This window comes from Carcharodon carcharias, chromosome 12 (genome assembly GCF_017639515.1).
Source record: "Carcharodon carcharias isolate sCarCar2 chromosome 12, sCarCar2.pri, whole genome shotgun sequence".
In the NCBI taxonomy this organism is placed as follows: Eukaryota; Metazoa; Chordata; class Chondrichthyes; order Lamniformes; family Lamnidae; genus Carcharodon; species Carcharodon carcharias.
The window spans coordinates 97121701-97141829 of NC_054478.1; the positions used below are offsets into that span (position 1 = coordinate 97121701).

The following is a 20129-nucleotide window of genomic DNA, read 5'->3' on the forward strand; positions in this document are numbered from 1 at the left end:
ATGGAGATATTGATGAAGTTCCCGAACACCAAACACAACAGACAAGCCCTCCTTCTTAATTCGAGAATATCATCACTCTGCAGCACTGAGTGTGTAAGATGTATAACCAATGGGTCAATCAGAGCCATCTGCCTTCTGATGTGAAAGTGCAGCCCCTACTCCATAAGGCGACATGTCACAACTTAAAATCAATTCTTTCTTTGGGTCAAAGTGGACCAGCAGGGCTGGTGATCTAACAATTGCTTTACCTTCAGAAATGCATCTTGGTGCAGAACTTTCCAAATCCATGTATGGTTTTTCTTAAGCAATATGTATAACAGAGCCAGAACGGTTGATAGATTTGGGAGAAATCACTCATAGCAGTTTATCATGCCTTAGAAGGCCTTTAGTTCTGTCGTGTTTCTCAGTGCAGGTGCCTCACAAACAGCCTTGACCTTTTCTTCCACAGCATGCAGGCCCAGCACTTTGACCTTATGGCCCAAATAAACCACTCAGAAAATGGCACCAGTTGTAAGATATCCAACTTTTCCAGCCTGTTTATCTCAGTCTCAACCTTGTCCCATAGAGCCTAAGGGACTGGTCTGGTTCTGATAAAACTGGGGGTTATGTTAGGGTCTACCTGGGTTTTGGCTTGTTGCCCACAAATCCTTCCTAGCTCATCACTGAGGATGGAAGCATACCTTTATAACAATCCCTGTAAGTTTCTTGTTCTGATTTGAAAAATCTCGGCACATTTCAATTTAATCTTTTTGAGCCAGTTTTGAACAATTAAACCAGGGCCCACCCCAGCTACTACATTAAGGGGTAAATTTGCAGACTAGTCCCCATACTGCACCAAGACTTGACATATCCCTTTCACTCTTATTTCTTCGCCCATAAACATTTTTAATTTAGTGTCTGATTCTTCCAAACTTAAAGGATGGACTCCTTTATTCAAGTATCTGAACGTATGTTCTCCTATGACAGACATTGGTGCCCCAGTATCAACCTCCATCTTGATGGGTTGTTCATTGACTCTAATGACTACCTGGATTGGCTCGGTTCTACCCACCTTAAGATTGCATAATGAATAGATGTCAGATTCTGCTTCCTCTGGTTCTTCATCGAGACAGATTTCGCGATTTCTACCTTTGCTTTTAAAATGCTGTCTCAGCCTATCTTAACAGTGCCACACCATGTGACCATCATGGTGGCAGAAAAAGCATCCAATATTTCTGATAATCACCTGCAGGCTGCCTGGATGCATTTCTCTCATTAATGTTGTGGGTTTTCACTGTAATACTGCTTTTCTTCAATGATCCATACATAGTGGGTGTTCCCTGCCTTTCTGCAGAGTCTGACGTTTTCACGCCTTTTGTAACTGGTCCTTCCCGCCCTACAAGATGGACGGTGCCATTTTGTGTATCTTTTATTGCCTCCGAATCTCTAAAAGCACTCTCCATGGCTGTTGCCAATTCTAATGCTTTACTGAAGCCTAGATTAGTTTCGGATAGTAATCGCTTTTGAATAGCATCCTCCACGATTCTGCATATCAATTGGTCTCTTAACAATGTCATTAATTGAAGTTCCAAACTCACAATATTCCATTAATTCCCTTGAAGCAACTACATAGTCAGCGATTGTCTCTCCTGGAAGCCTTTTCCTGGAATTGGATTTAAAACGCTGCATAGTGACTGAGGGCTTTGGCTTCAGGTGGTTTTCTACAATGTTTACTAACTCGTTGAAGGTCTTTGTATCGGGGGTGTTGTGTGACGTGGGGCTGCAGATCAGCCCATATGTTTTGCTCCCATATGCGGACAAAAGAATCGCCCTCTTCTTGTCCTCCTCCATGATGTATTTGGGATAAAGAAGAACATTAGGCGTTTGACGTAATGAGACCAGTCATCGGAAATGGGATCACATGGTTCAAGATGCCCAAACTGCGGCATACTCGATGACTAAGGAGACTGCACTTTAAAACAGCTTCAAGGTAGTGGTGAAGTAATGTAGCTGGCTCACCGCAGCTTTCTTGATTGTCGTCAAGTGATCTGTTTTATCCTCATCACCAGTTTTATGTTTTTGGTTATCAGGTTCGCTTTGTCTGGCATACGCTAGCTGTGTCCTTGATATTAACACATTAGTTGGTGCTTGAAACAATACAGGCAGAGAGACCGATTAACTGAACAAAGACTGGTGGTTTATTGGAATTAAGAACGGAGCACTAACACCACGTGTGCTTCTTCAATCACCAGTTCTAGACTTACAGTTACCCAAAAAGCCTGCGCTGTGTTGCAATTGATCAATACAGTCACACGGTCAACTAACTACATTCTCCTAAAGGTACATAGCATTCCATTTTACCACAGTAGCCCATAGACAGTGCTTGTTCTGGCTAAGAGTTTAGCATTGTTAATGAACTCTGCCATTTTCACTTGCTGCTAGAGGCATAATAAGTTTTGAACAAGCAGCCAGGTTAATAAAAAGAAACATAGCTGCTATTGTGTTGATAACCTCAAGTATAATATTTTCTCAAATCTTCAGGGTAGTCGCCTCTTTTTTTTTCTGGAATTCCTAGACAATGATGATTAAGATGGAAGAAAAATTGGATGGTTTATAACAAATATTCATCTCATGGAAAGAATGAGTTAACTGTACAAATTTCATCTAAATGTATTTGGATGACTGTAAAATAAAACCAAAAATAAGTTAAAAGGAAAAAATGGGAAGAGGTAGAGGAATAGTTTATGGAAACATAAGCAAAGGACTGGCTGACATTCCTCAGAGATCAGTCATGAATGGCGAACTTAGCAACTGTACGTTTTCTTTAACAATATTGAGACCAAGGAAGAACTAAATTACTGACTAGATATATCGGTGGGGGTGAATATATTTTGAGCAATGTGTGGATTGAGCATTGAAGTGTATAGCTTTGGGTTCTTGCTCCAACTGCTTCACAGCTTTCTGTGGGGGTATGTCTGTATCCACGGATTCTGAACATTGTGACATAAAGCAGATTGCATTCTACCATGTTTAACTAAAATGCTGCCTTTGTAATGATGCTGATATTTAATTTGCCCTGTTAAACCTGAAGATTCTAATTATTTCTCATGTTCTGGATAAATCGCTGGTTCATTGTCACTCAAACTTAGAAAATGAAAAGAAATTGCAGTGATGGAGAAAAGCAGGCCAAACAGTAGCTGGGGTTTCCAAGGTTTTGAGACACACATTCTGTAATATCCTGACATTCTGTCTATGCAATGGGGCCCTGAAAAGAAGAATGTAGAAGAGTGGCTGGTCCTTCGAGCAGAACAGGTAAAGGTGAACGGAATGTAAATACTGTCTGACTCTTGTCGCAACTTTATTGTTGATCTCCTGTACTTTTGAAAAAAAACAGAACCCCTTTAGGGCTTTTTGTAATTCATGGTTGGGGTATACATAGGTAGATACATTTGTCTAAATGAACACTTCACAGAAATAGGCCATGGTTGTTTATGAAGAAAATAATTAATGTAGTTCAACTTTGTTTAAATTATCTACATAATTTTGAAATTCCTTGCATCCTTCTGTTGTAAAAAAAAACTCATAAGGAAAAACACGCATGTTTTCAGACGAGCATAAGCTCTTCCCTGAAAATTTTAAAACATTGCACTTAAAAGATGATGATTGATCAAGTCTCAAGATTGTACCCTTGATTTTCTTGGCTTACCAGATGTAACCTTGTTCAAAGCTTTCGGGAAGCTGGTTCTCATTCACAATTTAATCCCTGAGCTCACTGTGCCATATCTCTGCAAACTCTTTTAGTATACATCTCAGTTCAGGACCTCTAATATTTGGATTCTGGCCTCTTGTGAATCCCTCTACTCCAACATTGTAATGCTCCAATGAGATTCATTGTCATCCAAAAAATCTCAGTACAAACTTTGAATTCTCTCCCGAATCTTTCAACAAGGCATTTATCTCCTGATACTGAATTTTCCCATTATTGCTTGGCATCTGTTTCCCCAATTCCCCACCTCCCTGACCCCCATCTTTTTTTCGTGTGTGAGAAATGTCTTGGGCCACATATTACATCAGAGACACAAGCTGGCACAGAATTCACTCTTTCAGTGACGCACTGCTGTACTTGTTCCTCATTTGTATATTTGAGGGGCAGCCCATCCCACCAATAATCTGCTGCCCTTGTTCCTTAATGAAGCTTTTCAGCTTGTAAAGTCTTTCAAGATCTTGGCGCTCCTTTAATTCTGGCCTCATGCGCATCCCAGATTTTAATTTCTCCACCACTGCTGACCATGGATGCAATCGTCCCAGATTTGCATTTTACCCGCCGGCCGCAATGACGGGTTTTCCTGTTTTCATGCATTCCCGGGAACCATGCTGCTTTGATGGTGGATGGGCTCTCGTTCGCCCGCCTGCCTTCACCTCGCCGCTTGATCACGCCGGGCGCCATATTTAAAGTCCAACCGTGCACACACATCTCAATGCTTCCAGACCACGACTGCTGCAGGGAAGATGTTCATAAAAGGTATGAAGGCTGCAGCCCCCAGGTTTAGCGACCTGTCACTGGAACGCCTTTTGGATTCCGTGGAAACCTGCTGGGATGTTCTCTACCCCTGCTCCGGCCGTAGGATTGGCAGTTGAGTGACCAACCAGGCTTGAGAGGCGGTGACAGCGATGGTCAGTGCCAATGCCCTGCAAAAGTGGACAGCCACCTAGTGCGACAAGAGAATGAATGGTCTCCTCCGATCCACCAGGGTAAGTCACTCCTCTCATCACTCTCAGCTCACACACTCACAAACCCATCACATATCCAAAGGAATCTCACTCACTGCCAGTTCAAGGGACATCACCATTCACTCTCTCACACTCACCGTCATTGTCTTCATCCCATCCATGGGACCACTCACCACCCACAAATGCCAGGCATAATTATCAGCTGGCCTGGCAAGTGTCCTGCTTATACTCTCTCCATCTGTATTCATGCAGGACAAGCTGGCATCCAACAAGAGGGAGAAGTTGCAGACTGGTGGAGGAATACCTGAAATCCTGAAATCAAGGTCTTCGCGGACTTTGAAAACAGACCCATCCAGTTGGCCGGCGACAAGTTGGGCCAGCCTTGTGCTGACGGTGAGGTTGGCGCTGCTCAACCAAGTGAGGGTCCAGCAGTGCAACATTCATCAGACAACCATGCCATGAGTGATGTGTCCTGTTTCACAGGTCACTGCCATGCACTAATTATCTCCCCTTGCTTCCACAGGCACATCAGGGAAGCAGCCAATGGAGTCCATGACCCAGGGCCTCCAATCAAGCCCTGAAGAAACATCTGAAGAGGAATCTGGAGACACTCCTCCTGAAGTCCTATCACAGCGCTCATCCACACCCTCCACTAGTGCACAGACACACACCCCGGTGGGACCTAGCTCTACAGTAGCTTCAGGATCACAATCTGGTGAGCACATCGCACCGTCTGATCCAAAGCAGGTGGCGGCAGGGACTTCCCAGGTCTCTAGCACTCGGAGGACTGCTGGAGACCAGAAATTTGCTGAGTCCGAGTCAGATGATGAACCTCTGAACTCGGTCATGTCACAGTTGCTGGAGCTACAAAGGAAAGCTCGGGAACATCAGGAAGGGATGTCCGCTGCACTCCTCGGATTTCAAGACACGATAGAGGAATCTGTCTGCCTTCAGACTGAAGTGATAGTGCCAGCATGCCAATACACCGAGATCAAGACTGGCAGGATGGCGGCTGCCATGGAGACCTTGGTCTAGGATGTCGCTCCTGTACAGCTGCGTGAGCTAACTCCATCATAGGTGCCATAGCTGGCCTCCAACAATATGTATGTGAGAGGGGTGTGGGGCAGTTTGATCTCACTCCAGCTACCCCTTCTGCTCACAGAGTCAGCCAGGGGCCCTCGGGCACTCATAGGGAGGATCAGCAGGTGCACATTCTGGGGCCATCCACCCAGGAGACTCCAGGAGTGTCTGGACAATCTGAATCCCCATTTCCTGTGACCTCAGCAGCGCCAGCTCCACAGGTCAAGGAGGGTGTCACTGCCATACAGCAGGACCCTGAAAGCAGGCCATGGCCTTCCAGGTCTTGGCCCTTCAGAGGACGCCCGCCAAGGTCACCACAGACAGGACGTAACAGTCAGCAGGCTGCCTCAGCTCCACTGTGGATGTTCGGGAAGCACCAAGACATAGTGGAAGGATTAGGAAAGTTAGGAAGAATTAGTTGCACAGCCTGGGCACGGGTGTTAATTGTTTGTACATACTGTTCACTATTGTCAATAAACTCCCAAGAAACTCCCCTGCCTATGGCTTCTTGTTCTGATGAGCAGTGTTATTGTCACTCAAATGTGAAACCTTTCTGCACAAGATAAAGGCAGGTGTCTCAGTCCAGGGCCTCTTCCCTGTGTTTTGTGCAGCCTTCAGACCAAAGTGATGAACCGGCCTCACATTTCCTGGACACATTACTGATGCCTGCATCTCGATGGTGCTGGTCATTGCTGCCAGAACATTGTGGGCAGGCATCACAAAGTTCCATCATTCTCTCTGTGTGCTCTCAGCACCTTTAAGGTGGGGCTGGCCCCCATCTCTTCAGCATCTGTGACCAGTGACACTGTGCTCCTGAAGGGCTTGGGTGCTGAAAGCAGACAAAGGATCAGATGCTTCTAAAGTTTCATGGCTGCTTCTCTATGATATAACCCTGCTCACACAGCGCAAGTGAGCTGCCCTCGGCCGGTCAGGAGTCAGACATTCACAGAGGCTACATGAAGATCTATGGAGTGTCCTCACTGCATATCGTCATCATCCTCCTGCAATCGAGCGACTATTAAGGCCTTCACTATGTCTCCATGACAGGACCATTCTCACAGAGGGTATGCGCGCTGCCATTAGCCAGACTGAAGTCAAACGTTCATAGACCCCAAAGAGAGGATCTATGAGGTCTCCTCACTGCATATTGTCACCATCATCCACAAATCTTACAGCTATGAGGGACTCCCGACTGCGCGTGCTAAGAACCTGTCCTGGTTGAATGTGAAATCCTTTTAATGATTCCCAGAGAGTGCTGGACACCACTTAGAAAGCCAGAGCTTAGTGCGCTGCATGGCTACCTGAAACCCCACCCACCTTCATCTCACTCCACCTGACCAATTGGCAGCAGCTTTGCCCACTGGGCTGCATGCTGTGCTCTCAGCTCAGGTGCAGGCATTCTCCTAACCCACGCTGCAAGGCTGCACCATTAGCTTGAACCATGGGGGAGACTGGTCCAAACCAGGATGTTGACATTGCAAGGGACTGTGAGCACCTCCACCAGTTACTGCTCCATGGCCAGCTTTAGGGTGGAGTTTGTACAACGTGTGCAGTCGTTCAACTGCTCTGCAGTCCACTAAAATGCTCATGATTTTGCAGTCTGTGCCGGGGGTGGGGGTGGTGAGAAACTCTGAAGCACTTGGTGGCACGTTGATGTCTCTGTATTGCTTGAGTGGGCAGATAAGCTCGAAGCCCAACTCCAATCATATCAGTGAGCCTGAGCTGTCTCAGTTGCAGAGGAATAGTCACTTTAGATAAACTGTCCCGAATGATTGGCCGCTTCCCCCGCCCACCCTATTCCCCACCCCGAATAATTGTGCGCTATTTTCAACCACAAGGCAGCCCTTGCCTGCCCAACTCCGCGTGCCTCCCGCCCAAGTCACCTCAACGGCAGGGCTGGCCTTGCCCAGCCCCCCACCAAAGAACCCGCCTCAACTGCAAACTAGCCCTTGCCCACCCCAAAGCAATTCAACCTTGAAGTCCAACAGGCGACACAGGCGAGCGCTGCACATCATTGCTGTGTACTCACCTTCAGTTTCCCTTCAAAGTGCAGCTGCCAAGTGCATGCCTTTTATGTGCTGTCGTGAAACACATCAGTGTGCTTTCCCACCAGTGTGGACGGACAATCCAGCTGGGGGTTGGGGGGGGGGGCGCGCGAATAATTCCAGTGGGCTGGCCTAATAATGATATGCAGATGTATTACAATGAGGTTCCCAAGGTCCGATAACAGGAAATGCTGCCTACCATCAACGGGCTGAGCAGGCGATTGCCAACTGGTTTCTCGCCATCATTAAACCAATTGTGCCATATTGTCCGCTCATGCCACCAAACACATCCGACGCCGGCGGGCAAGGAAAATCTAAGCCCATGTCTTGATCTGCTTAGACCCTAAGCCCTGGAATTCCCCCCTAACCCTCTCCACCTCGCTACCTCTCTCTCCTCCTTTAAGACGTTCTTTAAAACCAACCTCTTTGACCATGTTTTTGATCATTTATCCTATCATCTTCTTCTGCAGCTCAGCCTCAAATCGGCAGCCTGTCTGCCATTTTGAAGAAAATTGTTAACGGGCAATTGAGCTTCTTAACAAGGTGATTGACTGGAATATTACACTGCCCATGCCATGGTGTAGTTGGTGTGGGAAGGTGAGCAAAATTGGGGAGTCCGCTTTTCACCATCTAAGGTGAAAAAGCAGGAAGGAAGGGGGTTGCAGCTTTTGGGGGATGTGCACAAGTGAGGGTAGGCCCCTTCCACCAAAATGATATCTGCTCCCTTTGTGCATTCCCACCTGGTCTTCAAAACCCATTACCCCCAACACCCTCTCACCCTGCACTCCCTAGGGTGCCCGATCCCTTCCTGTCCTCAAAGCCTGGGACTTAGCTCACTTCCGGATCCATTGCTGTTCTTCATAGACCTGCTTGAAGTCACTACTGCGTTGGGACTGCTGGAACTGCTAGAGCTGTCAGCCAATCAGATTGTCCAGTAGCTCTCGAAGGTGGGACTTCCTCCCACTGAGGGATGGAAGACCCACTCTCTGCACCTTAAGGCCACCAGCAGTTTTTTTTAATCACTGCAGGTGGCCATTTTGAAGTCGGTTGGTTAAAGAACTGACTCTTGTAATGGGGAGGCAAGCAACATGTATTGTCACCCCTCACCCACCCCCACTACCCTGTAGAATTCAGCCCATTGAACAGTTATATCTTAAAATACCTACAACAGGAATTTTCTCTGACAGTTCTCCCAATCATCTGGCTCTGTGTTGACAGAAGAACAGCTGGTTCCCACCTATCATCCACAAAATTTTCAATGGTCAGTCGGGAAGACCTTAATTTTGCATCAGCACAGCACGGATCTTAACCAGAGAAGAGCTTTTTTATTCATTCATGGAATGTGGATGTCGCTGGCACGGCCAGTATTTATTGCCCATCCCTAATTGCCCTTGAAAAGGTGGTGGTGAGCTGCCTTCTTAATCCACTGCAGTCTCTGTGGTATAGGAACACCCTCAGTGCTGTTAGGGAGGGAGTTCCAGGATTTTTACCCAGCAACAGTGAAGGAATGGCAACATATTTCCAAGTCACAATGGTGAGTGGCTTGGAGAAGAACTTCCAGGTGGTGGTGTTCCCATCTATCTGCTGCCCTTGTCCTTCCAGTTGGTAATGGCCATGGGTTTGGAAGATGCTGTCTAAGGAGCCTTGCTGAGTAGGTTGAGTACTGTCTTCTGATATGTTACCAAAAACTCACATGAATATTGGCCTTTCTGTTTCCTTTGTTTGGGTGCTCTAATTACTTTTGGAACAGTTTTGCAATTTCCCCAACCTTTTGGTATCTATGCCCAAGACTGGCAATTGGTATCAAATTGTGAGAATATTCATGGTATGGACTCACACTCAATGAGACTAGGGACAGAATCTTGTGTCCACCCCCATGCTGACCTTGATGGTGAGGGAGACATTTAATCAGGTGGGAGGGTGGTGGGTGGGGATCCTGCCATATTCCCACCTCCACCCCAATTAATTCTGGGGGCAGGAAGGCCCATGGATGGCCTTCCTGGCCTGTCGCCAATTGAGGCCCTTAAGTACCTTCTTTAGCCATCACCCACCTGGGCCTCGGTCCCTTCTCGATATGAGGCCTCAGATGGTTGTTGTACCTGGTGGAGCTGCTGAGGCTTTGATTGGCCAGCAGCCCTCAATGGGTGGGGCTTCTGCCCCCAGAGTCCTTTATCCCAGGTAGAGGCCCGCTACTGGCCCATCAAGTGCCTGAGTGACACAAGATTCAGTGGGCCTTCCCAAAAAGAGGTGATGTGGGTTCTCACCAGCTCTCGATCTGACGGCCGAGACCTCCATTGCTTCCACAAGATTCCGTGCAAAACTAGATGGGATTGCACATATAACCAATAGAACAGTTTGGTTAATTGGTAAAGATAGTGTCTTCTGAGGAATTGGTTTGGAGCTGTTAATTTGTTCAGTTATGTGAAATAGTTAAAGTAATACACACAGATAAAATGATAAACCTGTTGAGCATTTCACTCTAACAGCTATTTGCTACAATTATCACAAGTTTCCTCAAACTGTGTCTGTTCTGCTATTACACCTAATTATATTCATATTCATATGTTACAGCAAAAATAGTGGTGAGAAATATGTATTGAGAAGTGAAATAATCAGAATTTCTTATTTATTTTTAGAAACACTGCTAATGGATTTCTTGTATTTGAAGAATTGCATCAAAATAAGTGGGATAGATTTTCCCAATAGGTCTTGAAATTTTACATTCCAATTTGGGTTCACAATGCATCTCAATATGCTTTTGCATTATATCATGGACAGAATTTATGTGCTCCCTTTACTGCCCATGATCCGTACATTTTTGTACATAAGGGGTGTGTGTGTTCTTACCCCTGGAGTGTGGATCCCAATCAAATAATTTCAGCAGCAAGCTTTTGTGAGTTAAAAAAAATAAAGAAGGTTATTTATCCTCACACACTGACCCTGAATTAAACACAATGGGTGGGATTTTCCGCACCCGCCCACCACCGCGATCTTCCGGTCCCACCACAAGTCATTGGACTTCCGGCTGAGATGCTGTCTTGCCCACAGTGGGTCCTGCCCAAGACAGGGCTGGAAAATCCCAGCCAGTGTCTGACACACGCATTCACACATGGACAAAGATTAAATGAGGATGAAGGCACTATACTGTCACAATTATCTCAACTCTGATTTACGATCTCCAGTTTCCATCATGGCAGACCTGTAGTTTCTTAGATGGTGTCAATGATTTAAGATTGAAGTGAGGGGCTTGAAAGGTTCTCAGCAAGCTGTGATATCTCTTGTAGCTGAATTTCCAAATGGTTGATTCTCAGTGTAACTTGACATTGAAACAGGTTGGGGTAGTGGATCTCCTATTTTCAACGTACTGCTGTTAACTACCTTGGCTGCTTGAATTACTTACAGCTAGTTTGATGGCTTTCTAGTGGAACATACTGCAAACAGCTTCTAACTGATTTTAAAACCAGACAACAGCATAGCTCCCTCATCATTCCTGTAAGTCCAAAATAACTAAGGGGGTAGTCATGTTGATTATACATCCTGTGTTGTGGGTTAACACCTCTGAGGATTCCAAACAGGCAATGTCTTTGTTTCTGAATGACCTATTCAATTGAATGATACCTTTTTTGATTGGTTTCAGGGAAGGGCAATGATTCTCATCAGTCTAGAATGTTCCTTTGTCCGTCTTGAGACAGGGGGATGGTTCCAAACCACAAAATAAGTCAGGTGACCTTGGATGGCTATATTTTCCAGTCTTTGTGTCCAGTTACAAAATGAGTTTGAAGTGATGAATCAAACATGCTGCACTGGGCATGACAATTGTATTTAATATGCAGTTGAAATATTGTAACTGTACATCTTTTGTTTTCACAAGAATATCAGGCATTTACATTAAAATATTTATTGATGCATTTGTTGGGCTGACTTGGGTGCACCAACCACCAGTGCAGATACAAGCACTGTGATGGGACCTGTGCTGTGTGTGGAATGTTTGTCACAGGGTGAGGTGCACAGCACATGTAAGCAGGTGGCGGATGCATTGAAAGCTGGTGAGAGTCCCCATTGGAAGATGATGGATAGTACCAGCCAAGCTCAGCTTTCTGGAGATGACGAGCCTCTGGGGACAGTGACAAAGAGTGTGCTCGTCAAGCAGCAAAGGGAAATGTGTGGACATGTGGCAGAGTTTCCTTTGGCTGTGTGCACACTTGGGCAGAGGTTGAAGGGTATCTCTGTTGCCTGCGCTCATGAGTAACTCCATTGAAGGAGTGGCCAACCTCATAGAGACTCATATAGGCCACGCCAACAACTGAATGCAGAAGCAGCAAGATAACCTTCACAATATGGCTGCAACACTCAATAGCCTTGACAGTTCCATTGCAATGGTGGCAAGCAGATGCATACAGGTGCTGTCAGGTGCTAGGCCACTCCTGCATAGCACCCAAGTGCAGTAGTGCCCTGAAAAGGCAGGCCTACTGGCAATGGGGCTCCTTCTTAAAGCACCCCATGGTCACTGGCCTCACTGCCAGAGAGACTCGTGCTGATTCCTGCCTCCATGACTGTGGATGTCCCTGCATGCCTGCAGGTGGGGTAGTCCGCAACTGAGTTCCCACAGGCATGGCAACTCTGAGGTTGGCATTCACGGGCATCTCCTTTGGCAGAGCATGGAACAGAGCAGGCTGTCTCCACATTGGTCTCAACCACAGGATAGGCAACACATAGAAATGCATGTAAATGTTCACACAAATTACATTAGTTTCACCAAGGCCCATACGTGAGCTTTTTGTTCAATAATTGTGAAATTTGCATATGAAATATTTGAATGAATATTGATTTGCTACCAGCCTCATAAGTATACCATCTCCCATGTTGGGTGGCTTATAAGGCCTGTTCATGAGCACCTTAGAGTGCAGGTTACGTGTAATCCCAGTACGAAGTGTGGCCCTAGGTCAGGAGGTGACAATGGATAAGGTAGTGGCAGGTGACATGATTGTTTTGAGGGAGTACTAACAGCAGCAGATACATGATTCATAGAGGGCAGACCTAAAACCAGCAAATGTATCCCGAGCCCTTCTTAGGCATGGGTGAGGGCATCCCTTGCATCCCTACCACAGAGGTCTATCTGCTGATGCCTCAGAGGAACCTCACCATAGGCAGCCTATGCTGGTTGCTGCTCCCCTTCAACATTCTCATTCACATCCAAGGACGGTCAGCGTGCATGCCTTTCAAATCTTTCCAGCTCTTCACCTCTTTGCTTCGTCATGCTGTGTGAGGCGCAACACATGACCACTATGTGCGAAACCCTTGAAGGTCCATGTTTTGGAGCTCCCCAAAAGCAATCAATGCACTTGAAAAGCATCTTGAGGAATGATATGGCCTGCTTGATTGTTGCCCTGGTAGAATAATAGCATAGTTGATAGCAATTAAGGGAGATAGGTAACACTAATAAAGAAAAAAGCAAAATACTGCAGATGCTGGAAATCTGAAACAAAAATAAAAATAGCTGGAAAAACTCAGCAAGTCTGACAGCATCTGTAGAGAGGAATACAGTTAACGTTTCGAGTTCGTATGACTCTTCATTAGAACTAGTAAATAAATATTAAGCTATTAGGTGGAGTCAAAGTTAAGGGGAATGCAATAAAGGTGTAAATTAGATTTGCAATGCTTGGATATGAACAGACAGAGTGTGGTAAATAAGATTGGTGAGCTGCAGGTGCAGATAGCCAAGTGGGAGTATGATGTTGTGGCAGTAATGGAGAACTGGTTCAAAAAAGGGCAGGACTGGCTCTTAAATGTTCCTGGATATAAGATTTTCAAGGAAGATATGGAAGGAAAGAAAGGAGGAGGGGTGACAGTGCTGATTAATGAGAATAATAAAGTGTTGAAGAGAGTTGAAGGTCAAGGACAGAATCTATCTGGTTAGAGGTAAGAACAATTGAGGTACCATTACTCTCTCTCTCTCTCCGAGTTCCATGCACTAAGAGGGCATTGGTGATCATAACCTTCAATGTGTTGGTCCATGGTTATACTTGGCAAGGTACTACAGTGGTTTGTCATTGCCTTCTCCAGGTTCTAGCTGACATGGAGATTCTCCCACTCTCACTGCTTGCTATAGGTAGCCAATATCCTACTGGATGCATCCTATAAGTTACTAACTGCAAATTACAGACAGGTGCAAAAAATAATGAATATTTATATTGGCGAACTTTAATTGTCATAATATAAACTTGGATAGTAATAGTATAAAGGGCAGGAAGGGGGAAGAGTTTCTGAAGTGTGTTCATGAGAATTTTCTTGATCAGTATTTGCTGGATTTTACTTCTCCCTGGGGGCAGGTTGGCAAGCAGCAGGGGTAAAATTTTGTGCCATGCCATGGACGCTGTTCCTGGCACTAACCCACTCCCCTGCCCCCGTCACAATTTTACCAGTGGCAGGGGAGCCGGCAGGAGGATTGGTTGCCCATGGGTCAATTGAGGCCCTAAAGACCTCCTCCCACTGCCGCTGGTTTTTAATCCATTGGGGTAGAGACCCATGCCAAGTGCGCACTCTGGCAGCTTTCAGTGCTTGGGCTGGTGGGCAGGCAAGGTCGGGGGGAGTCATTCTTATCACTGATCTTGCCCCTGGTCCCACCTTCAAACCTGCTTCAATGGGACCAGGAAGATTCCACCCAGAGGCTAGCCTGGGGGAACACATATTAAGAATTTAAGCAGGGCACCCCCACACCTACCCCGCCCCTCAGAATTTTAATGTTAATCAACAGAAAATCATGGGCTGCATTTTATGTGCCCCTGCTGGGTATGTTTTAGGTGGACGGCACGTACAATAGGGCGGGTGCCCATGCCACTACCTTCCCTCCTACCCCTGCGCTCACCCCCAGAATATGAGTGGTGGACAGGCGATTAAATCAGCAGCACACCCGCCATATTCAAATAGATAATCAAGGCTCAATTGGGTTTGTTACCAAGCCAACTGACCCCATAAAACGGCTGATGTGGGCAGTCAGGCGGGAGTGGGCCGCCTAACTTTTAAAAAAAAATTCTTCGAAGGGCGAGAAGGAAAGTGGGGTTCTATCTTAGGGGCCTGTCCTTTGAGGATCAGGGGCAGCCCCCTAGGATAGAATACCCCCCTTCCTATCCACCTGCTGCATTAAACCCAGCCAACCACAGCCACCAACACCCCCGCCCACCCCCTCCCTAACCTGCACAAAATCTCCCTGCCCAAGACCCTGGACTTACCCATCTCTGGGATCCATGGGTCTTCTTCTTCTTCCTCGCTGCCAGCCCTGGCAGTGCTTACTAAGCTGATCTTGGCATTACCAAGGCTAATGGAGCTGCGGGCAAATCCGACTGGCCAGCAACTCTCAAGGGTGGGAGCGGGTTGGCTCGATGCCAACTGCTTCCGTTGGCGAGTGGGTGGGTGCAAGCTGGCAGCACCCCCAATAATATTCTACTCCATGGACAATTGTGGCAAATCCATTATATGTGCTTAACTTCAATGTAAACATGGTCTTGTAAAATGACCCAAGTGTAAAACTATGTAACATTGGCTATTTGAATAAAATCCTATAGTTTAACACTGAATGCAATAAAAGGCCTAATTTGTGACAGTTTTTTCAGATAAGTTTACTTATAAATGATATGAAACACTATACTGGAAAAAAATTTTCATTGTAAAGGTATTCATATTTTGTTGCATAAATCTACTTTGACCCAGCACAATTCATACAATTATGCTTTTTGTCATTGCCATTCACTGCATAATTTCTATGAAATGGAAACACAGATCTCTAGGGTAAAGATCAGGGATCAGCAGTGTTAAAGCTTTAAAATCTAAAGGAATATGGTGAAGACCAGTAACATGAAAAAGCACTTTCCTGAGATTTCCTGAATGATTGTTACCCAGAAGATTAATTTTTATTGGATAGTCCTCTTCACCTCTACCTATATTTGGGAAATTACTTGTCCTGCCAACTCCAGCTTCAATTCTCTTCATTTTATCAAGAGCAAATTAAGAAATGAAAAGTGATTGCCTTAAAGGAAGCTTATTTCAAGAATAATGTTACCAAGTCATGCAGCAAAATGACATTTCATGGGATCTTTGCAATATGCTAACATTGCCTGTGCAATTAGCTACATAACCTTAAACCAACACAAAGTCAGCATTGGCTCTGTTCGTCAAAGTGAAGAATAGTTAATGGTATGATCACTGGCGTAAGATATTGCACTCACAACAGCAATAGCATTACTATTACTCTGCAGCCCAGAAAGCTGAAGTGCTTTGCTGAAACCTGAGCTGCCTTGTGAAAAGGGCCAGAGCCAGTGTCTGGGGGAAACCACTTGTTTGGCCAGCTGCTTGCTTTAGGAGTGGATATGAAGTGTGTTGTGTGGGCATTGGTCTGCCAAAAAGGCGATGTTTCAATCCAGCTCCTCCTAGGGCAAGATTTGACAATATCCCAACCATAAACAGTCCTTGGCTAAGCCTTTGGATTATTGAGTGATGTTTGGCAGATATTCCCACATGAATTTTAAGATTGATGTTAAGTTTGCAATGTTAAAAATCTTATTTTGAATTGTGTCATAAATAGACCTGTTCATTTCCCCAAATGTTACTATTTATTACTGATGCTTCCAAAACCAGCACATAATAAGTATTACTTAGCAAATTTTAAGGTTATTGGGTGCTTTTCTTTTAACAGTTAACTTGCTAACTTGACTAATTTCAATATAATTTAACTACCTGATTTGTTTTGGTGAGTTATTTATATTTTCTCCTTTTGTTCCATTTCAGCTTCTAAATGCTGTAATGCATATGGCAAGGGAAACTGGGGTCATTGATCTATTTTCTATGATGTTGGAATACTGACTTGTTCATTTTAACCATAAAAAGTTGTTGGTGTATCAAAATGAATACAATTTCTTAGCCTCTTTTACATGGCATGCAGGTAAACAAAAGGCATAGATTTCCTTCTCATACGTGCCCAGGCATACCCATAATCTCAGTGCAATCTGATGCCTGCCTTAAAAGATCACAGAATTTTGGGGCATAACTGAGTTGTATGTGTAACAACAATACATCTAAGTCTCCTCACTTTTTTTACATTTGTCCATTAAACCTGCTATCCAAATGAAATGAGCAAAGGTAGTCTGGAAAATGAGTTTGTAGAGTGTATGCGAGACCATTTCTTAGAGCCATACATTCTAGAGTCAACCAAGGAGCAGGCTATTCTAGACCTGGCAATGAGCAATGAGACAGGATTAATCAATAACCTCATGGTAAAGGAGCCTTTAGGCGACAGCGATCATAAAATAATTGAATTTCACGTTCAGTTTGATTCATCCTTAATGCAATTATTTTCAAAAGTAATACAAGTAAAATTCTCTCTCTCTGTTGCTTTAAGTGATGGAGAACATGTAGAACAAACAAGTAGCAGCTGCTGAAATATGCAGTGGATGGTGTAAGCAATGGCCAGGGACATTTACATATTATATTAGTTCAGATAAGAGCAACACTTCATATGGGTTGTGCAACTGGGCTGCATAATATTGCTGTAGTCAATGCAAAGGAAGCCAAAGATAAACAGAGCTGAGTCCATGTGGAAAGGACATTGTAAGTGCCTACCATGCATGCACCAGAAACCTCCCAGCTGACCAGATCATAATATGAAACAGCCATTGCAGCTAATTTGATGCTGTTATGATCCTGTTAGGGACTGTTAACTTTTAAATAAGAGATTGGAACACCAAGGGCTCAGTGGGCGGGCACCACAAGCTATCATGTTTTTAAACAAAAAACAACTTTATTCTCTATAAAAAGAGAAATTAAACAAAGCAAGCACCACTAACAAAATTATAGTTTATAACTATGTATATTATGAACTCAGTTTTATTTTTTACTTCCTTCCAAGTGTTATCTTATGAAATCTTGAAGTTTATTTACTTTTCCTGAGACCAACCCAAAGGTATGCCACAGCCCTCTGGAACTGACTTTAATTCTCATCAGCATTCCAGCTATTCTCCGAGATATGAAATTTCATGGTGATCCTTCCATTAGCTCTTGGCTAAGAGATCCTCCAATTTTCCTTCAAAGACTTTACAACTATAGACCCTTCAATTCAAGCGCAGCCTTCACTGCCTTCTAGCTTATTGATTTAAACATCAGGAATACCCCTGGCTCTTAATGGACCTCTATGCTCTTAAAGGCTTCCAAACAGCTGCTGGTCCCACAGCCGATCCCAACTTCTGGCAGGTGCTTTCTCTCGGCCTGTTCCAAGCTGACTGACTGCTTTCTGCCACAAGGCTCTATGAGGACTACTGTAGATTTATTTCTCTAGCTACAAGCTAGGCAAACCTTTCAGTTGCTTTTCTCCTCATGAAATCTAAATTAAGCTTAAACCCCACATGCATTCTGCATGGTAAAGAATACAGTTAGTATTTTGTCTGCTTAAAGTGCTAGCCTCACTAACAATCACCTCCTGTTGAATCTCTCAATATAGTGAGGTGCAGACTACCTAAATCAAATCTGCAATTCCTTTCTGTGAGCAACACCTGGGTAAATTAAACAAAGCAACTTTCTAACCCACACAGCCCATCTCCCCAGACAATGTGGCATGTTTGGGGATAATCTCAAATGGAAATGTAAACTAGTTATTTTACCTCATGATTTTGTAACCCATATGAATAATTCATATTGCTAGTGGAGTTTACAACCCTTTCTCCAGAATTTCTATTCCTTTCAAGGAAATCGCTTGTTGACCCACAGTCCCCCAACTTCTTTTCACCTGGGAACTATAAGTCATATTTAAATTGTTTATTGAAGTGAATGAAGACCCTCTGGCTCTACCACAGGTTAAAGATAGGTCCTTCATTGTTCAAGTGTTTCCAGTGTCAGCTCTGAACTTATTGATTAAGCATAGGCTGCCTTTTAAGTGATAAGCCCAGGCTTGTTTGAGTTGCATTTACATCAGATTTGTGTTTATCCGTTTCCCAACTAGAAGCGCCCATTTACTTACAGTTAAAACTTTAATTCTTGAAGCTAAAGGTTATATTCTAAGATTTAAGAATTATGAACGAGGGGCTGAATTTTACGTGCGCCTGGCGGGCGTGTTTCTCATTGGGAGAGGCCATAAAATGGAGTGTGAGCCCATCCAACCACCTTCCCCCCTACCCACGAGTTCACCTCCATCATATGGGAAGGTGGGGAGGTGGGCAGGTGCTGAAATCGGCAGCTTCCTGCCATGCTTAAATGATCAATTAAGGGTCAATTAGGGAGAGAAGGTTAGCACTCCCCTTGATAAGGATGGAAGGGGCCCTAGTGGCTTTACAACACACAAATGGTTAAGGCATTGCCATCTACTTAGTGGCATCTAACCATATTTAAAAAAATAAATAAATAAAACATTTGGTGCCAAATAAATACTGACCCAAAAAATAATGTTAAAAAAATAAATAAAAAATAAAACATTTGCTCACCTTTCACTTCCTTGCCCTCACCCACCACCCGGACACGCCCTGCCTTGTTGCCATCCGGCAGCAGAGGTCCCGGTGGGGGGCCCTCTACGGAGGTGTCCTCCCACTTTCCATCGGGGAGAACGTTTTGTTACTGTTTTGTTAGCACTTCAGTCCCACGCTCTTGATTTACAGACACCCAGTGCGGAGGGGGGCTGGGAAGGAGGAGGACCTCCTCGTGAACCTGCTCCTGGGCCTGGCCAAGTTGGCCATTAACAGGTCCAGGCAGCGGCCGATCAAGGGGATCGTCCCACCCGATTGTTTGCCCCTCTTCCGCGGCTACGTTTGTGGCCGGGTGTCCCTGGAGAGGGAGCACGTGGTGTCTGCTGGCATCGTCGAAGCCTTCCTTGCCCGGTGGGCACCACGGGAACTGGGATGCTTTATTGACTCCTTTAATCACATTTTGATTTGATGTTTGTAAGTTTCCATTAAACTTTGACTTTGGTTTTATACAGCTGACCTAACTTAGGGGCCGTGTTTATTTTACCCCTCATTTTGTTGCTTTAGTTTATTTGGTTGACTTAGAAAGAGTATAAAACGTTTGGTCGTGGCCGATGCCATTCAAGGCCTTAGGACGGTTGTGCTGGGTCTCGACGTTATATTGGGTCTCAAGGTGGCTCAGGTGCGTGGTGGTCTTCCATCTGAACGTTCCCCTGTTCGGACGGAATTCCACATTGGCCCCAAGCCCCGAACCCTCCCTCGGGTGCCGGCACCCCGCAATATGAGCCGCCTTAGGGAAATGCCCTCCGTGTCCTTTAGCATGGCGTGGATGAATTTCCTGTATGGACTGCTGCTG

General features: G+C 45.0%; 1 non-coding gene across 1 annotated transcript; it reads left to right on the forward strand.

The window, feature by feature from the left end:
• The first annotated feature begins 19082 nt into the window (after positions 1 to 19082).
• On the forward strand, positions 19083 to 19205 carry LOC121285362. Its single transcript, XR_005944653.1, has one exon. It is a non-coding gene; the product is annotated as a U6atac minor spliceosomal RNA (small nuclear RNA).
• The last annotated feature ends 924 nt before the right edge of the window (positions 19206 to 20129 follow it).